The following is a 21,861-nucleotide window of genomic DNA, read 5'->3' on the forward strand; positions in this document are numbered from 1 at the left end:
CTATGTAGCTAAAATGGTTAAAATAGTAAATTTTGTTATGTATGTTTTACCACAATAAAAATAAATTTTAAAAATACACGTTTGGCCAGGTGCGGTAGCTCACGCCTGTAATCCCAGCACTTTGGAAGACCGAGGCAGGGGGATTACCTGAGGTCAGGAGTTCAAGACCAGCCTGGCCAACATGGCGAAAACCCGTCTCTACTAAAAATACAAAAATTAGCTGGGTGTGGTGGTGTGCACCTGTAATCCCAGCTACCCAGGAGGCTGAGGCAGGAGAATCGCTAGAACCCGGGGGGCAGAGGTTGCAGTGAGCCGAGATTGCGCCACTGCACTCCAGCCTGGGCAACAGAACAGGACTCCATCAAAAACAAAAACAAAAACAAAAAACACACACACAGTTTAGACTTCACTCAAGATCTGAGGAAGGTCACTCTAAGACACTGAAGATCCTTTTATTGGTAGGAACTTTAAAAATTTTTTCTTTAAATCAATAAATGGAATATAAATATTTTCTAGATTGTTTAAAAAACTACACCCCGGCGAGGCATGGTGGCTCACGCCTGTAATCCCACCATTTTGGGAGCCTCAGGCAGGCAGATCACAAGGTCAGGAGATCGAGACCATCCTGGCCAACACAGTGAAACCCCATCTCTACTAAAAATACAGAAAATTAGCCGGGCGTGGTGGCACACGCCTGTAGTCCCAACTACTCAGGAGGCTGAGGCAGGAGAATCGCTCGAACCTGGGAGGTGGAGGTTGCAGTGAGCTGAGACCGTGCCACTGCACTCCAGCCTGGGCGACAGAGCAAGACTCCATCTCAAAAAACAAACAAAAAAACTACACCCTCTCCAATAGGAAAATAAAGTCAATTTCAAGGGAAAAAGTAAGCTAATTTTGTAGTTCTGGGTAGAATATCTACTGTCTTTAAAAATCACACACAGAATAAATAAGTTCTCCATTTGGCTTTAATAATACAAACCAAAAAAATTAAGTGAAGCCAGCTAAAATAAAGGGGGACCAAGTGGATCAAGAACATCCTTAACTTTCAACAGCTATCATAATGAACTGCTATCAACCGTTGCCAGCAAAAAGCTGACTCCAAAACTATTCAGTTCAACCTTATAGACCTATTCTAGTGTAGATAAATAAAATATGGAAGCAACGAGCTTGTTCAAGTACTCCAGATTCAATTAATTTCACTATTTTGTTATCCTTCTATTTTAACAATATATTTGAGGCTATATAAAGTCAAGGGAGGTCCTCAAAACAATGTTATAGACTAGTAATATGGAGACAACAAGCAGCTTCCTAAGAGCTGCTAGTCTTAAAAGCTTATTCCCCACCACCCCTTTCAATTCTACACGCATACGAATCAGGAGTTAAGAACAGTCATCCAGCATTCAGAGTAGTAACTCAAGCCTCATTCTGAGCTCTGTGGGTTAGACACAGCATAACTGCCCAGAAATGTCCCCTGCTACCAGACAGAAATAATGATGTGTTCCTTTCTCTATGAAAGGATTTTGAGAATTACAGTTCTTTAAAATATTTTGAGATGCTTAAATTAAAAAAAAAATCTAAAAAGGGCAAAATTCCATTTCTAATGACTGCTTCATGAAGTGGTAATAAATAGAATGCACACATGCAATGTGTCTGGTCTCCAAGCAGAATATTTGAATAGTGGGAACCTGCTATCCAGTTTGGTCCCCAGCTGACAGATACCAGTTGGAAATGAAAGAATGGAAAAAGCCATTGTGGCAGTAGTCTGCATCCTGCAAGAGCAGATTCTGACCGGCATCACTTCCACAGTGAAAGGTAACAAAATCTGACAGAGAAAAATTCAGTCTCCTTTTCTACTTGTAATTGTCACATCAGCCCAAGTGGAAGTATGTTATACGAGAGATACAGCAAAGAATGCAAGCAAATATCACTGGCCACAGAAAGGCCCCTCCCAGCCAAACCAAGGCAGAATTTCTCAAGGATGAGCAGTATTCCACAGAGAGATCTGTTGGCTGTAAAAAGCTTATTGATCCTGCTGAAGCTTTCTGCAGATTATTAAAATTCAAGAGATCCAGATGAGACTTGTTACAATCCATTCACAGGTGACTACAACATAAGACTGAGTCTTCACATAGAGGGGAAGGGTCTTTGTCTTCTCATTGCCCAGAAAAGAAAACAACCCTTTTATTCTCCTGGACATCAGAGGAGATTCTTCAAAAGAGGTTCCTCCACATTTCCTTTACATGCCATGCCAGATTCATCCAGGTGCCTTCCCTGAATTACACAGATGTTTTAGAATACAGAGAGAGACTGGGGGAGGTTCGAGAGAAATAGGATATTTTCCCTTAGACGTATATCCTATAGTAGCAGCTGGGAAGGGTCTGAACATTAAGTCAAGTGTGAGTTGAACCAAAATTTTTTCTGTATGGGCAGAAAAATTTTCTATAATTGTAAACTATTAGTTCTCATTCATTCCAATTCCAGGATTTTAATCCTCCTCAGCCAAGAGAAATGACCTAATAGGAAGTCTAACCTCATTACTCAATTCTGTGTGTGAGGTTTTGGCAAAATGTTTAAGAGAGATGTGTGCACCTATGTGGGAAGCCTGTACTGATGAAAAATGTATTGAGCGTTTTATGGGTATGAATTATAATAAATGCCAGTATATAACTTGGGTGATGCCCAAGTTATCCCCAAGTACTTATTTAGGTATGTTCTAAAGTTAGTATCTTTCAACAATCTTTTCTTTTCTTTCAACAATCTGTTCATGCCACAACTACTGACTACATATCTAGCACGTATAGGTACTGTGCTAGAAAGAGAAGCTGGAAGGTGGGAATACATAGATAAATTAAACATAGTCTCTGCACTTGAAGAACCAACAGTCTACAGCAGGAGATAGATATGTAAACAAATGCTTTAACACATGGGATAAATGCTTTAATACATGGACTGAATACACGGATAAGTTCTTTAATACACAGAAACACAAAGAGAAAATCAGAACATCTGAGACTAAGGTTTGTTTGTTTTTTGTTTTGTTTTGTTTTTGTTTTTAAACACAAGGCAGGGGATTGAGCCTGGAGTCCTATTTTTAAATTTTAAGTCCAAATCCCTGAAGAGGTCAAAATATATAATTTGCATCTATAACTCTTCTAATTCCTCCTACAGTCACAAGATAAACCTAATACAAGAGTGGCTCATGTCTGTAGATCACAGCAGGGAACTGCTCTTTGTTCTATTTGGTTTACAAGTCCTATGTGGGTTGTGGAATGTTAGCAGTTTACACATGGCTGGTGAGGAGAAGCTATGCAAGAGTTGTCAGGAACTCAGCTGTGATAGACCAGGCATGGCCATTAGGAAAGCCCATGAAAATAAATGTCTGGAAGGAAGACAGTTGTTGTTCCAAAGAATCAAAGTCAAACATCAGGTCATTTGTCCATCTAAACATACACTTATTCCAGCTTTGATAACAGCAAGAAAACAACTGACAATGGTTTATTAATATGAAACAAATAATCAATGGTGTGAAGATTTAAGGGACATTTTCTTTCTGATTTGATACAAGCCTTAAATACTTAATCTAGACTTACACACCTAGGGGCCACAGTAGTTCATAATTGAGAAAGTATCCAGCAGAGAGTTGGGAATTATGGATAATTTTTAGAAGGATTACCCTACAACCATAGAAGTCAGGTATTAGCTTTCTTTTATCAGACAGTGATGGGGAAATGCCAGCCCACAGTCTTTTTTAAGGAAAACCACTTCTTCATCCCACCCCTGCTGAGAGCCATAGCTGCTCATGAAGTACCACAGGATTTCAACCACTCCAGCACAGCTGTTTGAGTCAGGTGTGGGCATCTGACTGAAAGCCAATCAATTGAATGATCAATAATGTATTTTGTGACCTGTAATGAAGAAAAGAGCTCCAACCAATCAGATTAATCTACTTTCAGGAATTTAATAAATATTAAAAGAATGTGGCTGTTAAGAGTGAATCTAAAGCCAAAAGAATGCAAAAAAAAGAGGCCTCATGGGGCAGCCTTTCAGGCATAGGAGCTCATATCAAGGCCTAAGGGAATAATCCTCAGCAAGCAGCAGCAATCTTGACAGAGAGACCCTAGGTGGTCCATCACATACAGAAAGCTGCTAGTCCTTGCTGGAGCTTCCATTCCGGGGTACATGTATCCTCATAATATGCTCCCTTTCTCTTAACATTTGTTTTGCAAATGTCTGTTTAAAACCAACAGAACCCAACTATAAATGAAAAAAACCACAACTCAATGTAATTAAATAATCAGTTGAGTGGTACACCAGCTAGAATCCTGTACATGGCTCAAGACAGAACAGATGGATGGATGAATAAATAAAATAATTAGTGTCTCTTGCAGGTTTATGAATAGTTTTTCTTTCTCTTACTTAGGGTTCCTTTGATGACATCACATTGTCTAAGTAATTTTAAATTTTGTCCATTTTAGGGCTGGGCACGCTGGTTCACGCCTGTAATCCCGGCACTTTGGGAGGCTAAGGTGGGTGGATTGCCTGAGGTCAGGAGTTCAAGACCAGCCCGGCCAACATAGTGAAACCCCGTCTCTACTAAAAATACAAAAAATTAGCTGGGCGTGGTGACGGGCACCTGTAATCCCAGCTACTCGGGAGGCTGAGGCAGGAGAATCGCTTGAACCCGGGAGGCAGAGGTTGCAGTGAGCTGAGATCACACCATTGCACTCCAACCTAGGCAACAAGAGTGAAACTCTGTCTCAAAAAAAAAAAAATTCCCTTTTAATTTTCAATTGCTTTTCCCTTGTTGCTTTATAATTATTCATTCTTCAATATTATTTGAGCATTAAAATTCTGGATTTTTTTCAGTGATAATTTTTTAAAAAATCAAGTATACTGGTAGAAAGAGTAGTCTAAAGTTCTCCCAGTTGAGTTATATTAGAATTCTGGATAATCTCATAATTTACCGCTTTTAAATTTGACCATATATCTTCACGTAATTTTGCTCATATTTTAATTATTTTCATTTCCCTTCATTACAGGGAGATATCTCTATACCTCACAAAATGTACACATTTTTATTAATGCATTATTTATACACTCTTCTAGAATGTTGCCATATTGTTTAATATGTGAATATCTGTCCATTATACAACTAGTGAAATAATGAAAAATAAAATAAAATGATAAAAAATAACCCAGAGGTTGATTCCCCAGTTAGACATATGTATTCCAAGTATTCTTCAGACATTACAGACTCACCAGCAATACATCACACCACTCAAAGGCATGTATTGTATTTGTTACAAGAGCACAATAAGCCATAACTAATGTGCATACTACAGTCTAATAGATCACGAGTTAAATGACAAAGGAAGAATTTACTAAAATTATTAGAGAAAAAGGACCTTTTTTGTTTTTTGGAGATGGAGTCTCATTCTGTCGCCCAGGCTGGAGTGCAGTGGTGCAATCTCAGCTCACTGCAACTTCTGCCTCCTGGGTTCAAGTGATTCTCCAGCCTCCTGAGTAGCTGGGACTACAGGCACCCACCACCACACCTAGCAAATTAGTTTTTTTTTTTTTTTTTTTTGAGACAGAGTCTTGCTGTCGCCCAGGCTAGAGTGCAGCGGCACAATCTTGGCTCACTGCAATCTCCGCCTCCCGGGTTCACGTTGTTCTCCTGCCTCAGCCTCCCGAGTAGCTGGGACTATAGGTGCCTGCCACCACGCCCGGCTAATTTTTTGGATTTTTTTAGTAGAGACAGGTTTCACCATGTTAGCCAGGATGGTCTCGATCTCCTGACCTCGTGATCCGCCGGCCTCGGCCTCCCAAAATGCTGGGATTACAGGCATGAGCCACCGCACCTGGCCAAATTTTTTGTATTTTAGTAGAGATGGGGTTTCACTGTGTTGCCCAGGCTGGTCTCGAACTCCTGAGCTCAGGCAATCCGCCTGCCTGGGCCTCCCAAAGTGCTAGGATTACAGGCGTGAGCCACCACTTACCAGGACCTAAAATTCTACATTAGCCTCATCTTCTAATTTTTTTTGTTTGTTTTGAGAAGGAGTCTCCCTCTGTCACCCAGGCTACAGTACAGTGGCACGATCTCAGCTCACTGCAACCTCAGCCTCCTGGGTTCACGTGATTCTCCTGCCTCAGCCTCCTGAGTAGCTGGGATTATAGGTGTGCACCACCACACCCAGCTAATTTATGTATTTTTAGTAGAGATAGGGTTTCACCATGTTAGCCAGGCTGGTCTCGAACTCCTGACCTCAAGTGATCCGCCCACCTCCGGCTCCCAAAGTGCTGGGATTACAGGCATGAGCCACTAACGCCCGGCCTCATCTTCTAATTTAAACACTATACAGAATTAGGGAGAAGCTGAGATCCCTTGAAGTGTTTATCTATATATAGTGAAATAAGGGTGTGAGTAAAATTCCTGAATCCTCAGAGGCATACTAGGTAAGTGGCCTTCACTACGCCCCACAAATAGAATTTACTTCTAAACTAGAATTGTGATGCTAAATTGTTCCAGTGGGAATGTGAGCTTATACACAATAAGCTCCTAAAATATACTCACTGATAGACAACCAGCTAATGATTACCTCCAACTTGAGTTGTGATCTTTTATGTTATTGCCAAGGAAGGGGACTTTTTGATACGCAGAATTATGAGGTTGAATCATATAATATTAGAAAAGGAAAGACTGAGATGTTTAATCTAGCCCTCTCATATGGCAGTTGGGAAATGAAAGCCCAAAGAGATGAAACAGCTCTCCCAGAGTCACAAGAAATGTCAGTGGCAAAGCTGCCACCAGCCCTCAGATCACTTTCTTTTAGTCCAGACTTTACTGCTCTTTGTTATTCTCATAATGTCCTTATTGTTTTGTTTTTTTATTCTAAAATAGGCAAGACGAAGAGACCAGAGAAGAAAGTAATATTTGTACTAGCATTTGATGCCTGGTCTGTTGCCTTCCCTCAACTCCATCTAGGAAAGGATAATTACCTTCACCTTCACTAAAACTCCATAGTAATCAGTGGCAAATCTAACTGGCCTCTAAATCTCAGATTTCTCCTTTCCATTAATAATTCCTAATATTCAAGGTAAAACACTGCTATAAGTGAGGTTCTAGCTAAAGTTAGATAAGAATGGGGTTTAAATGCAGGCTTTTAAACTATAAAGGAAGACTAGCCCTGTCAGATAAGAAAACATTTTATAAAGTTTCTAGAATAGAACAACATGGTAGTAGTGTCTGAACAGACAAAAAGAACACTGGAATAGAACATGAAGTCCAGAACACACACAACTAAATAAGGAAATTTAGAATATGGTAATGGTAGCATCTCAAAGCACTGAAGAAGATTTTAATAAATGTTGATGGGGAAAACTGAACAGTCTTTGGGAAAAGATAAAAATTAGATCCATACCTCCTACTATACACAAGGATAAACTCCAAATGGATCATAGATTAAAATGTAAAAACTGAAACCATGTAACTGTTCTATTGTTAACTTCGTTAAGTTGGAACTACAATTCCTGGAACCCTCTTCTTTGTATGGGTTCAGGTTAGAATATGCCAAAAGACGAACTTTTAAGAAACTTGGGAGGTGGAAGTGAAATAGCAGCTACTGCTTTCTAAGAGTGTTCATTGACTAATGTGATGGTGCCTGGTAAGTTCCAGTTTTTCATCTTTCTCCAGGTGACTGCTGATCTTGCTGACCAACAGCAGTCCCAGGTCCATCACCAAATGCCTCGTAATGATTACATAGAAGCAACATCTTCCCCACAGATCCCCTCCACACACCACCTTCACAATCCTAGTTCCGCAGCTAGACATGCTTGGCTTCTCAGGTTTTTCTGCCAGCTCCAGTTTGTCCACTTGCACCAGCTTCAGGAAGAGAGATTGGTGACTTTTGCATTGATCTTCCAACACCCTCTTTTGAACTTTCATTTCTTTAGTTATTCCCACATTTGCATAATGTCCATCCTGTATTAAATTCCTTATCCTGTAACATGCATAGTGAATTTGCTTGCATGACTGATATTATTATTGGTGTTCGGAGTAGAATTCCAAGGTAAAGAATGAAAAGGATGGGAATCTGGAAGTGGTTCTTTGATCTGCCTAGACTTAAGTCTTTAAAGGCATTCGTGACCCTATTGATAGTGATAAATAGGACACTGGTAATAGGTGGCATACAGTGACAAACAGATAATACAAGTATTACCTGTAGTCACCTGAAGTCAAGTGCCAATAAACTGCAAAGCTTCGGGTGACCAAGACGCTGATGCCATTGTACAACAGTACATGTTAGTGGAAATAGAGTTTAAGGATATGGGCTTGGTCAACTGCTTCCTAAGCATGCTGGAGAACTTGAGGAAAAGAAAATTATTATCTCAACACTTTAAATTCCAGCGTACGTTCAGAGAAAGGAACCAGAAAGCTTCTCTATGATTGTCCTGAAAGATGTCCTTATTTTCTGAAGCCACAGGTTCAAGATTTCAGAAAACTAATTAGGAGATAGAGGGAATGGAACTCTGAAAAATAGGATAAAGACATACAAGCAAATTCTAATGAAGCTGAGGACTTCAAACCCCTAAAGGCTAATCTTTCCTTGCCTGAGAACCTATAATGGCCTCTCCCAAAGTAATTACCTGATTAAAGTAATGGCTGACTAAAACCTGGAACTCCATTTCTCCTTTGTTCCTTTTTCCCCTCTTTATCCTGCCTTCTTCTGGATCAAGTGAGCATTTTTTAGGATCTAATTTTATCTCCTCTATTGACTTTGTGTTCTTGTTCATGTGCTCTCGCTCGCTAGTGCATTCTCTCTCTCTCTCTCTCGCTCTCTCCCCACCCTTTTCTCTCCCTTTTTCTTTCTCAATGGTTGCTCTCCACAGCCCTCTTCAACTGAGATTCTATGATAGAATTAAACAATAATGTCCTAACGTGTCCACTGTATGTTATGATCTAACCCCTCTCCCACGCATCCTAGAATAGTACTGGTTACATTCCATTCTTAGGAGAATTGAGACAGCAGTTACTCAAATCATTTTCTGTGTTTCATGGTTGAAATGAGGAACTCCAGTTGAGAAAGACTGCTAGGGTTTACAGTACACATCTTTAAATTAGTACAGTCTACCTTTAAATAATATTAACTGCTTTATGTATAATGTAAGAATCTTACAACGGTATGTACTTTCATTTCTCCCTCTTATTCTTTGAGCTATTATTGTAATGTATTGTTTTTAAACATGTTATAAGCCCCACAATATACTGTTATCACTGCTGTGTTACCTAGTCAAACATCTTCTAAATAAAATCTTCAAAATACATGAAAAAATGAGGGATATCACTTATATTTATCTACATATTTAAATTTTGGCCTCCCTTCTTTCCTTTGTATAGAATCAAGTTTCTGGTATCATTTTCCCTCCACCTGAAAAAATTCCTTTAATAGTTCTTTAGTGCAAATCTGCTGGCAGTAATTTTTCTCAGCCTTTGCTGAAAATGTTGACTTCACCTCTATTTTTGAAGCAGATTTTTGCTAGATACTGAATTCTGGGGGGAGAGTTTTTCTTTTAACATTACCAAGATATCATCCCATCGTTCTCTGGCTTGTATTGCTTCTAATGAGAAGTCAGTACTCATTCTTATCTTTGTTCCTCTTTATGTAATGTAGTTTCTCTGGCTGTTCTTCAGATTCTCTCTTTTATCATTTATTTTCAGTAGTTTGATTATGTTGTGCCTAGTTGTGACTTACTTTATGTTTTTACTGCACGAATGGGGTTCACAGCTCTTTGGGTATGTAAATTTCATATTAGGAAATTCCTTCATCATTATTTCTTCAAATATTTGTATGCCCACTTTCTGGGAGTTCAATTACATATATTCTAGTCTACCTAATAGTATCCAATGGATCACTGAGGTTTTATTAATTTTCCTTGGTCTTTTTTCCTTTGCTTCAGTTTGGATGTTTTCTACTGATGCATCTTTAGGTTATCTGATCTTTTCTTCAGCTGTATCTAATCTCTTATTAAGCCCATCCAGTCATTTTTCATTTCTGAAATTGTATTTTTCCAATCCAGAAGTTTCATTTGGTTCTTTCACAGAGCTTCCAGTTCTTTTATATTCTATCAAATGTTCTCTTCTAAATCTTTGAAAATGTTTATAATATCTGTTTTAAAGTACTTGTCTGTTAATTCCATCATCTGTGTCATTTACTTGCAAATCAGCCTATTCTAAGACTTGTTTTTAAGTTTTTTAAGGATGAGTCGAGCATAGCCTTTACCAGGGCTGTTTAGTTCTACTTCTAAGATACAGCCTTTTTAGGGTCTCTATTAAATGTCCTGGGTGTTCAACAACGTCTTTCCGTCTGGCCATGTGGTAGTTCTGGTAGTTGTTCAACTCCCAGGTAGTTGTTCTTTCCCTCAATAATTATTTTTTGCCTGGCTTTGTGGAAACTAACCTCACACAAGTATAGCACAGTATTCACCCAAACAGTGAAGAGGACTCACATATAGATTTCTGGAGGTCTTTCTCTTTGTTGCCCCTTCCTGTCTCTGTTCCACAAATTCCAGATGGTTCAGACTCCCCAAACTAATATCTATTTTTCCTCAACTCAATGAAACCATTGTGCTCTATGAGGTTCCTCTCCTTACGACATGACCTGCAAAGTATTCTAGATAGAAACAGAGTAACTGTAAGGTTCAATGCTCTATTTCCCTTCTGTCAGGGATCACAGTTCTGCGTGATTTGCTCAGGTCTGAAAACAGTATTTTCATATATACTGACCAATGCTGTAGTTGTTTACAGTGGAAGGACTAGTTATTCCATCATGAACAAAGCAGAATTTTTACTCTTTTTCTTTCCTTTTGCTTCAATTTCCCTTCTAACAGTTCTGTTCAACGGAACTCTGCAATAATGGACATATTCTACAATCTTCTTTGTCCAATATGGTAGCCAATAGCCACATGTGGCTATTGAGAACTTAAAATATGACCAGTGACTTTTTATTTCAGCTTGGAAATATAAAACTGGAAAGAGCACCACTCTACCATACAAGAAGAAAAAAAGCTGGACAAAGTACAAATCAATGACTTTTCTTAAATCCATCAGAGAAGTAAAGTCACAGGGTAGATAACTAACCTAAAATATATAGAGAAGCAAGCAACTACAGACAGAATGAGCATTTGCTTACCTGAGATAGGTGCTGCTAAATATCATAAAAGCCACTAGGAAGATTAAACAAAGCAGTTTTACCAAATGCCAAAGGCTTAACATAGTCTAGCATGAGAGCATGAAGCCTATGGAGAACACAGACACAGAGAGGTTATTGCTCTCATGTAGGTTTTTTGGGTTTTTTTCCCCTAGGAACTCTACCAGGCTCTCACAGGAAACATTGATTAGAAAGGAATGGGACTTGAAAAAAGGGATGGAGACATATGGGCATATTCTGATGAAGATGAGGACCTTGAGCCCCCAAGGGTTGGTCTCTACTTGCCTAAGAATCTGTAACAGCCTTTCCTGAAGGAACTGCCCTGAAGGAGATCTAATCTTCTTTAGACTTACCTCTCATTCCCTCATCACCTCTCACTGCTTCTAGACCAGGGTTTCTCAACAATGTCACTACTGACATTTGGGAATAAATAATTGTTTGTTGTGGGAGCTGTCCTGTGCATTGTAGGATGTTTAGCAGCATCCCTGACCTCTGTCCACTAGATGACAGAAATGAATGAAGCTGACTGTATTTCAAATGAGTAATAGAATCATATTAAAGAATAAGAACTAACCCAAGAAACTTTTCAACCCAGTATTTTGACTATGTGCCCTCAGGCAAAGACAAAAACAATCCTTAGGAAATACTGAATTTGTTAGGGAGTTTGTTTTACAGTGGTATGAATTAGTACTTCTGAAACCATATTCTGTATATTAGAGGACTGAGATAATATACAGAGAATAACAGAAAGTCATGTTCCTCACTGTTGGAGAAGGGAATGACACATACAGAAAGAAGAAGACTAGAAAGAATTCTGCTGTGGTATTAAATTGGAATTGGGGGTATCTATAAGGATTCACAATCTTTAATACTTTTTAAAAATATAATACAGAAATAGCTACAGATATATGTATATAAATGGTGTATACACACATGTATATATAAACATGTATCTATAGGTATACATATGTATATATCTGTATACATCTATATACACACAAATACATGCATACATGTATAAATATGTATTTTTCCCTAGCTTAGTCTCCAGAGAGGACCCCAAAACATTGATACCTCATTAGAAATGAGCACACCTAGCACAGAGATCTTGATTTCTAAACCATTCTCCCTTAAAGGGAACCAGGGCTAACTAAAGAAATGGCAGCTTGTGGGACCTGGGCAGGGAAGGCAAACCATAAGGCCGGAACATCTTGCTGCACCAGAAAGTAAATAAATGCTCAAAGAATAATGGAGACAAGTCAAAAGAATGTAGTAATTAGCTTAAAAGGGCTCCCAGTCTGGGACAATTTGAGTAGCAAATCAAATTAAATAACAATAGAAATAGTCCTTTAACCCATTTAGCAAAATAGGAAATAAATTAATTCATGAGATCACACTGATACAAATGAATAAATAAATGGTGGACAAGGGAAAGCTCTTTCTGGTAAAACATCAATATAGAAGGAAGGAACAGAAAATGCACAAAGTCTAGTCTCAAAATATCTCCCCACAAATAGCTAATAAATTACAAAAGGAAAAAATAGTAACTTCACGATAGAGAAACCTGGCAGACCCCACCTGAACCACATAATCAAAGTTCATTTCCCCAGGTATGAAGCACCCCAATACCATGCGTCTCTTGATAAGATGTACTGAGAAGAATAAGTATCACTTCTGTAGTATTTTTGCCCCCAAAATGGAAAACGAGGATCTAATCATGAAGAAACTTAGATAATCAAATTAAGGAATATTCTATAAAATAAATGGCCTGTATTCTTAAAAAGTGTCAAGGTCAAGGAACACAAAGAATGGCTGAGGTTCTAAGCAGACATGAAAACTAAATGCAAAATCTAATCTTGGATTGGATCCTGGACAAGGAAAAATAGCAGATCAAACATTACTGGGATAATTTATTTAATATTAATATAAAATTTGAGTACGAGCTATGGATTTGATAACTGGACTATGATTATGTAAGAGAATACCCTTATTCTCAATAAATACAAATTTAAGTATTTCGGGGCAAAAGGCAACTGTATGTAATTTACCCTCAAATGGTTCGAGATTAAAAATATATATATAGAGAGAAAATATGGTAAAACAAATGGGGAAAATAATTATTGAATCTGGGTAAAGGGTACACAGCAGTTCTTTATACTAATTTTACAACTTTTTTGTAAGTTCGGAATTATATAAAAATAAAAAGTTACAAAAATAGGCTTCTTACTCCCTCATGCTTTAGGTATGGGACTTGAAGTAGTTTGGTTATGACAATGTAACAAAGTGATAATGAAACTAGAGGAAGTATAGAGAAAGGGAAATAAAATAAGGAATTAGGATGTGTTTTGTGGTTATACACTAAAAAATATCAGGCTTTTTTTGTAAATAAAAATGCTAAGTAAGGATATAAATGAAGCATTTCTAATCATAAAGAGATGGCCAAAAAAAGACTCATTCAACAGAATTCTAGGAGTACTACAAGAAGCTTAAAAGTGATACTTTGAAGATAAGAAAAGAAGCACTGGTAAGTAAAATGACATAGCAGAAACTATTTCGGGGGATCTTCATAACAACTCACAGATAGCCTCTGCTTTTTGTTCCCTCAGTGGAATACACTGCCTGGTGCCACAGCACACCAATTACCTGTGACTAGTGTCTACTCTCCAGCATTCCCCAGCCCTTTACTCCTTCTAATGGAGTGGGTGGTACACTTTACCAAGAGTCTGTTATGACTGCTCCCAAATAAGTTTATATCACATTTACTTGTTACAGTAATTATGCCATCTGACAGAAACTGATGAACTACAAGTGTAGGAAAAAAGCTCTTGTTTCTCTAAAAACTACAGTGAATACTTTCAAAAGACAATGAATCTGAGGCAAATTTGATATAGGTAAAATAATTATAAAATATTAGAAAAAGCCATAAAAATCTAGAGAGGTTGTACACTTAGATTTCTTTTTAAGTGATGCACTCAATTTTTACACCTCTTTGAAGAAAATGAAATTGTAAATGGACGTGGTTTATGCAGGAATTATTTTACAGAACTCTAAGCCTTGAATTAAAGAAAAGTCATTTGTTCTATATCTTAAGGTTATTGGGTCAGTGTTTTTTTATGTTTAATTGAAATAATATGTTTGAATATGTATATATCTTTGTTATAATTTCTATTTTAAATGATTTTTTTCCATTAACCAACTAATTACTGGTGCTGACTGGATTAAATAAGTTTCAATTTTACTTAATGTCTGTGACCAATAATATGAAAGAGGCTGGAAGTAATAATAAGCAGATTCATTTTAGATGACACGTTAAAATTAAATTGATATCAAATTGGGCAGGCATGACCTGATACACTGTCTCTCAAAGTATGTAGAATGGTGCTGATGTGCAAACTATTACTGGTCTGTGACAAGATAGGTACAGAAAATGAGAGTAAATATTTAAAATCCTTTAAAAATCAATTAAAAAAAAAAAAAACTGGGCCAGGTGCAGTGGCTCACACCTCTAATCCCAACACTTTGGGAGGTCAAAGCAAGTGGATTGCTTGAGCCCAAGAGTTTGAGACCAGCCTGGGCAACCTGGCAAAACCCCCTCTCTACAAAAAAAAAAAAAAAAAAAACTAGCCAGCCACACTGTCACACACCTGTAGTCTCAACTACTTGGGAGGCAGGAGGATCGCTTGAGCCTAGGAGGCAGAGGTTGCAGTGAGCCATGATCGTGCCACTGCACTCCAGCTTGGGTGACAGAGGGAGACCCCGTCTCAAAACAAAACAAAACAAAAAAAAAAAACCTGGAGTTTTCATATTTGGCTCTTTTTTTCCCTTTTTTTTTTTTTTCATTTTTCTGTGTGTTTTTATTTGTATTTTACAAAAGTGCTAATCTGTGATGGATTAGAAATTTAAGACTGATATTTAACCACAGGGAGTTTGAAAAGTACTCCCCTTACACTGTGTGAGTTTTGATGCTATCATGAACTACAGACTACAGAGCTAGATAAAGTAAGATCTGGCCCAGCAGCAAAATTCTTAAGAGTTTGAGGCTTGAGTTTTAGAGAACGTGGATTAGATAGCTACTGTAAGCCTCACTGCTTTAGTGGCATGTGGGGTGGGATGGGGTCCAGGCATAATGAGAATGTCCTCTGACACAGAAAAAACAAGCAGGCAAAAGGTAAAAGGAGTGGAAGGTGGGGAGAGGACATAAGGATAGAGAAATAAATTTAGAATAGCTGTCCCCCAACTTCCTTGAACACAGACAGTTCATTTGATTCATTCAACAAATATGTACTGAACACTTACTATGTGGTAAGCACTGTTACAGGCACTAAAGATACAGAACGCACAACATGAAGAGAAATCGTTGTCCTTATGGAGCTTAGATTTTAGAGGTGAGAAAAAGACAGTAAGGAAAATAAATTATACATATTTATTTTGCAGAATCTAAGATGTCACTGATTATTAGATATATCGATTTCAGAAATGCTAAAATGTGAAAAATATATATGCCAAGAATCAATAAACATGGCAATAAGTTAGACCAGTGGTAAGATCTGAGGGGAAAATAAAGTAGTAAGGAAGGAGGACAGGCAGAGTTGGGCGGGTTTGAGTAAAAGCCTGAGGGGAGTGACAGAATGAAATAAGTAGATCTCTAGGAGAAGAACAGAGGGAAAAGGCAAAGACTAGATGGAGAGCAGCCACTGCTTTAACACACAGAATGCTTTCATAAAGACAACATGGATTCCACTCAGAGAAACCTCCTTCAACCACTACATTTACAGCTACCCTTCGTCTCCTTTCAAATATGAGGAAAATAATTTACTGAGAAATAATGTATCTTGATTTTCTAATCAGAAGGTAGGCCAAGGATGATTCAACTATATAGAAGGAAAAAACTCAAGAAAACACGCTGCTATATCTAAATCAGTGAACTGATAGGCAAGTGCTCTTGAATGATTTAACTGACTTCAGAAATTGTTCTCTTGCTATCAGGGTATAAAGAAGGCAAATAAGCTTCAAAAGAGAAACCTAAAGCTCTGTATTTTCTCTTCCTCGAGTACTAAACGGCTGCTCTGAATTCTCAGCACCTCTGCTTCCAGGGGCTTTTGATCCATTATTCAATGTTTTTAATTCATGACAAATTACATCTAAATTTTCTTGCTCATGTTCATTTATGGGACATTTTTATCTTGTCATCTTTTTTCATGTACCGTGCAAGCAAGAAGAAAATATCCAGCACAACATACCCTTCAGAAACAAGCTAATAGCACAATTTGGTGTCAATTTCACAGCTCAGTGAAGTGAAAGTGATCTAGCTGGCCATCCACATACACCTAGAAGGAGGTCTACTGCAAGTGCCCAGCCTTCATGTTGCTTGTGTCATGCCTACAAGCAAGATAAGTTCAAGTAGAAACATTATGTATTCAGAAAGAAAGCAGTTATCATTCAAATGCCCTTAGAGCTAGCTAGAACAGAATGTGGAGAGATAAAGCAGAGCCAGACTTTCATTTTTATATTGTGGAGAGTTGTTTTTCAGAAGTCATGCTTATATTCACAAATGGTAGGGAACAGTAGCTTCCCTTTGGGATTCTGATAATGTTTAGAAGCAGAAATTTTATTTAACAGATGCATGAAAATTGAATAACTATCTTAACAGTTTCTCATGCTTTATAATGGAGGCAAAATCATAGACTTTCAACTAATATAAAACCAAAATGCCGCAGGAAGAGTATGCAGCTCCTATTATTAACAATTACAATGATACCAATACCATTATTTATCAGCACATGGTAATGACTCTATTTCATCCTTAGGCCAATTCTGTAAAGTAAGGAGGTACACACATATTAATGATTTTCCCAGTTTTATAGATGAGGAGGCTGAATCTAAGGTCACACTGTTAATAAATGGTATAGTCAGAACTTAAATCCTATTTTTTAGGGTGGACTCCAAAACATCACAAAAGAAATGAACATTTCACTATACTGCAAACTTATGAGCTATAATTACAATGTTCTTAGCCAAAGTACCCTATGCGTTTCACATGATGCACTAAAAAAATGCAATTCACAAATAAATGTTAAACATTGTAGTCTTTCTCATTGGCACTTTTGTCTTTAATGTTGGATCAAGCTAATGAGACTGCTTTCAATGACTCACCACACTACAGACAAATTAACATTTACCACTACCTCTAGAACAAAGGTCAAGCTCTTCAACCTGGCCAGTAAGACCTTTCACAATCAGGCTCCTTTCCAATCTTAGCCCCCTATACGAACTTTTCACTGCAATCAAAGAGTGACAGTAAATATTCATGAATACGTCTTGAATTTTCCTGTTTCCTAACTTATGCTATTACTTCATCTGAAACGCTTCCTATGTTCTTCTATCAAACTCTTACCCATCCTTCAAAGGGAAGCTTAAGTATACATCTTCCATGAAGCTAAAAGTAAACAGTGAGCTCTGTTCTTATTTACTCTTAGCTTTAATGGTAGAAAAACTTCATCTTTAAGAGCCCAACATCGTCCCTTACACATACTACACATTCATATATTTGTTAAACGAAGGAATACAATGTTTAATAATAGAAAGAACATAGCATTTGTACACAAGAGACCTGGGTTTAAATCCTCCTTTTCCACTTACTGAGCAGATCATTTGGCCTCATCTCTAAAATAGAGAATAGAAATATCTACATCAGTGCTGTTTTGAGGTTTGAATGAGTTATGATATGCCAACACACCACCCCAAGGTCTGGCATAAAACAGGTATTCAAGAAATGTTTGCTGAATCTGTAAAATAAAGAGGCTAGACTAGATGGACTCTAAGGCTTTTTTCTGGTCTATAACACTCTGTGATTCTTTGAGAAGCTAATCTTAATACTTTTCATGTAATATCTTATATTGCTACTTGTTTCATGTGTCAGTATTTTATGCAACTATGCTAGGAATAGACCCTAGCATAGCTGCATGTGGTAATGATCACAGTGACCAAGTATTTGGCACCTTACATATATAAATTACCTCACTGAATCCTCATACCAACCTAATGACAAAGGAACTATCTTCATTTTCAAATGAGAAAATTGAGGATCAATGGGGCTAAGTAACAGACCGAAGACCACAATCTAGTAAGTGGTGTAGTTCAGCTTTCACCCCAGGTCTCTGACTTCAAAGCTCCTATTATTCTTAGTGTGCTATGGGGCCTCTTGAAAAAATGTCAAGAAGAAGGAAGACCCAGCATCATAAATTAGTAAAAATAAGGCAGAATAAGAGATGGGGATGTGCTACACTTCAATGAAAATGGCTTTTTAAAGGAAGATCTATACACCCCAACACCTGGTTAGGAAAAAAAAATGCATTTCTTGAAAGTAAACAGCATGCAAGCACACACTGAAGCAATGGGAAACTTCTACTAGAGCCCTACCTGAGGGCAAGATCTGTCTGACCCTGGGCAGTTACGCCAAATATAAAAGAAAAATGATTAAGATCAAGATACGTGGCATTCTTTCTAAGACACTACTTTTTTCATAAGTATAAGCAATAGATGATGCAGCTGCTGGGTGCCTGCTAGGACTGCCAGGGACAACACTCAATAAAGAGTGTCTCTAGTGACAACATTCAGGAAGGAAAACATTGTACAGTTTGTATATCTGGGCTCTTCAATCACAGAAAATTGAGGGAGTCACACTGCCAGCCAGCTCTTCAGCATGAACTTTCTCATGGTGTGGGTGTGTAAGTCACTGGGATAAGGAATACAATGAGAATCATATGCGACTGCCTGAGTGAAGCTGAGAGTTGCTTACAGTTCAACTCAGCTCAAGAATCACTATTGGCTGCCCCTATGCTGCTTGAGGCACTGGGCTGGGCACCCAAGAGTAGGTGAGAAAAGAGATGTAGTCGAGCCTTTAGGCTGCTATACCGTGAGACAGAGATGGAAACAGATTGCTTCACTACAGTGGGATCAGAGCTACCTATAACAGACGACATCTCACTATTCTCTGAGCACACAGAGGATACCAAGCCCAGACTGGGGGAAGAGAAACAGAGAAGCTTTGCTGGGGGAAAGGGAGGTGATGTCTGACCTAACTCTTACAGAATGAGAATACTTTACCTTGACAAAGAAGGCAGAGAAAGGCCTTGTCAACAAAACAAACAGAGGTCAAGAAAAGGCTAAAATGTATATGATATATGTGGAGAACTAAAAGCAGTTAAGCTTTCTAGAGATAACAGAAGGGGATGAGGCTGCAGAGAAGGGAGGATCCCATCTTGAATGGTTTTGACTACCTACCATGAGTCATTGAAGGGTTTAAGTAAGGTAGGCACATGGTCAGATTTGCATTTTTAATACAAAAAAAATCCCTTTTAGAAGCAGCTAGTAAACCCCTTCTTTGCAAATGAATTGTGAATTGTTAACAAACAATATCATAGTATGATAAACATTCTAAAAGAACTCAGTCACACTGTTTGCTGCTTACTTGCAGCAGGGCCTGAAGCCCAGTCAGTATTAGTAAGTGGCCTATGATAAATGACCCATTCAACTCTGCAGTAAGGCTGGGGACAGAGAGGGGTCTGAAGTGTCCCTAATGGAAACAGCATGTGTTCTTGTATTTGTATTCACTGAACACACCACATGTGGTGCCCACACATGGCTGAAAACTCCAGGAAACCTTAGAGCCCCTATCTATCTCCTTGACAGTTCTCACTGTAGCCAGCCTGGAAACTAGGGGCCAGGCTGGGGGCTGAATTTACCTTATTCTCCACTACTTTCTCAGGCTCTTCTTCATCATGGAAAAATAAGAGTTAATTCCAAAGGTGCTCTTAAATTAAGGAGGATGTTAGAATTTAAAACAGAATACAATTCTTAACACTGACAACTAAAAAAATATTGTGAAGATAACCAATATGCACCCTACATCATACACTACCTAAATAAGTGGCTAATTTTTTTTTCCAGTTCAATAGTTAAGAAAGAGGAGGAAAAACTTGGAATATGATACCACTTTGCTGATTGCAGCTCTGTCCTTCATAATACACACCTACTGAAGCCACAATGGAGTTGCTTACTCAAGCAGATAGAAAATATCCTGCCCAAAATATCTTGTAAAACTATAGGGCTAATCTATGGGGCCAAGAATAAAGGTCTACACTCTTATTTCAAGTCATCGTTTTTTGCAAGTTTGTTTCCTACCTCTTTCCGTGAGGGCTTGGTAATTCACTGGCCTAATTTCTCCCCTTTTCCACATAATAAGAACAAACTAAAACTTAAAGCAGTATTGGGGCATTTAGCAGGGGGGGAAATCCAGAACCATACAAACTGCTTCCTTGTATAGCAGCTTTATCATGTGAGTAAATACTTACTGCACATGTTAATTAATAACAGGTAGGACTCAGAGGAATAGCATTAATTCCTTAATCCTCCAAATCCCTCGATTTGTACTGTATTATATAATTCTTTATATACCCTAATAATAATGTATCCCCTGAAGAGAACCACAATAAGAAGACAAAGCGAGTACCATAACTGGGGGAGACAGAATAACCCAGAGGTCGAGAGCACAGCTTTTAGAGGAAGACAAGCCAGTGTTTCAAATCCCCACTCTGTCACTTGGGAGTTGTGACCTTGAGTCTTCTTATTTGTAAAATGAGGACAAGAACAGTATCTGCCCCACTGGGTAGCTCTGAGGATTAAATAAGTGAATGCACAGAAAGTCTTTATTTCAGTATCTGGCACGCAGGAAAAAAAATGCTCAATATATGTAAGCTCTAATTATCATCACTTCTCATAGGATAGCAAGGCAACTCACTATCCCTACAGATCTTAAGAATAGGTAGAACAAAATCTCCCACAGGTAATTTTTAAAAATCTTTAAAATTAATTTTTAATTATACTAGTAGTACATGAGGACATTCTCCTTTGCCAGAGATAATTTAAGTGAATTCCTACTTGGAGTCAGAGGGCTGAATGAGATAATGTCTTGCAATCTCTAGTAGCTCTAGGAACTGATGAATTTCCCAAGGACAAGGGCAAAAGGTCAGCATCTCCACCAGGACCTGTAATGCAACTGGGATTCAGCCAAGCTTCACTTCCCCCTGAGGCAGGGTTGCATGCCCTCCACGTTGCCTTGAGCTCTCCCTGAGACGGGCAGGCCCTTAATGGTAAACACATTGTCCAGCAAAATGAGAGGATGGATGTGTTTCCAGCTCAGGAAACTTAATAAAAATTCTTTATCTATTTTATTGAAAACTCAGTTCTGAGACATTACCTCAGAGGTCAGGCCTGAAGACCAGCCATTCACTGTTTCATGTTGAGACCAATCCACTGTTCCTCAGAGCAGCTTCTTTGAGGATTTCACTCCTCTTATTGTGATTAAAATGAGGACTCTCAGCTACTTACATATAAAATTTCAATTAACACCCAACTAAGAAATTAATTCTACACATTAGAGAGGTGTCTAACGTAAGCAATTGGCAAATCTCAGTCCCAGGACAGTCATGGAGATACATAAACCATTTTCAATATTCCAAAAGGAAATATAGTTTCTCTAGGAAAAACTATGCAGTCTAACAAAAAGACACATTTCTTTGCTGTTCCCAGAATTCTATCAGCACAGTACAGCCATTCTGATTACTCACACTGATCACTTCAGTGTGAGGTTTTT

General features: G+C 38.2%; 1 protein-coding gene and 1 non-coding gene across 7 annotated transcripts in view; both read right to left on the minus strand.

The window, feature by feature from the left end:
* TTC28 (tetratricopeptide repeat domain 28) overlaps positions 1-21,861 on the minus strand; it is a 700,618-nt gene that overhangs the window by 252,612 nt on the left and 426,145 nt on the right. The window lies entirely within an intron of this gene.
* On the minus strand, positions 4,413-4,480 carry LOC112206806 (small nucleolar RNA SNORD42). The gene has a single exon (XR_002941276.1). It is a non-coding gene; the product is annotated as a small nucleolar RNA SNORD42 (small nucleolar RNA).

The sequence above is a fragment of the Pan troglodytes genome, chromosome 23 (genome assembly GCF_028858775.2).
Source record: "Pan troglodytes isolate AG18354 chromosome 23, NHGRI_mPanTro3-v2.0_pri, whole genome shotgun sequence".
Taxonomy (NCBI): Eukaryota; Metazoa; Chordata; class Mammalia; order Primates; family Hominidae; genus Pan; species Pan troglodytes.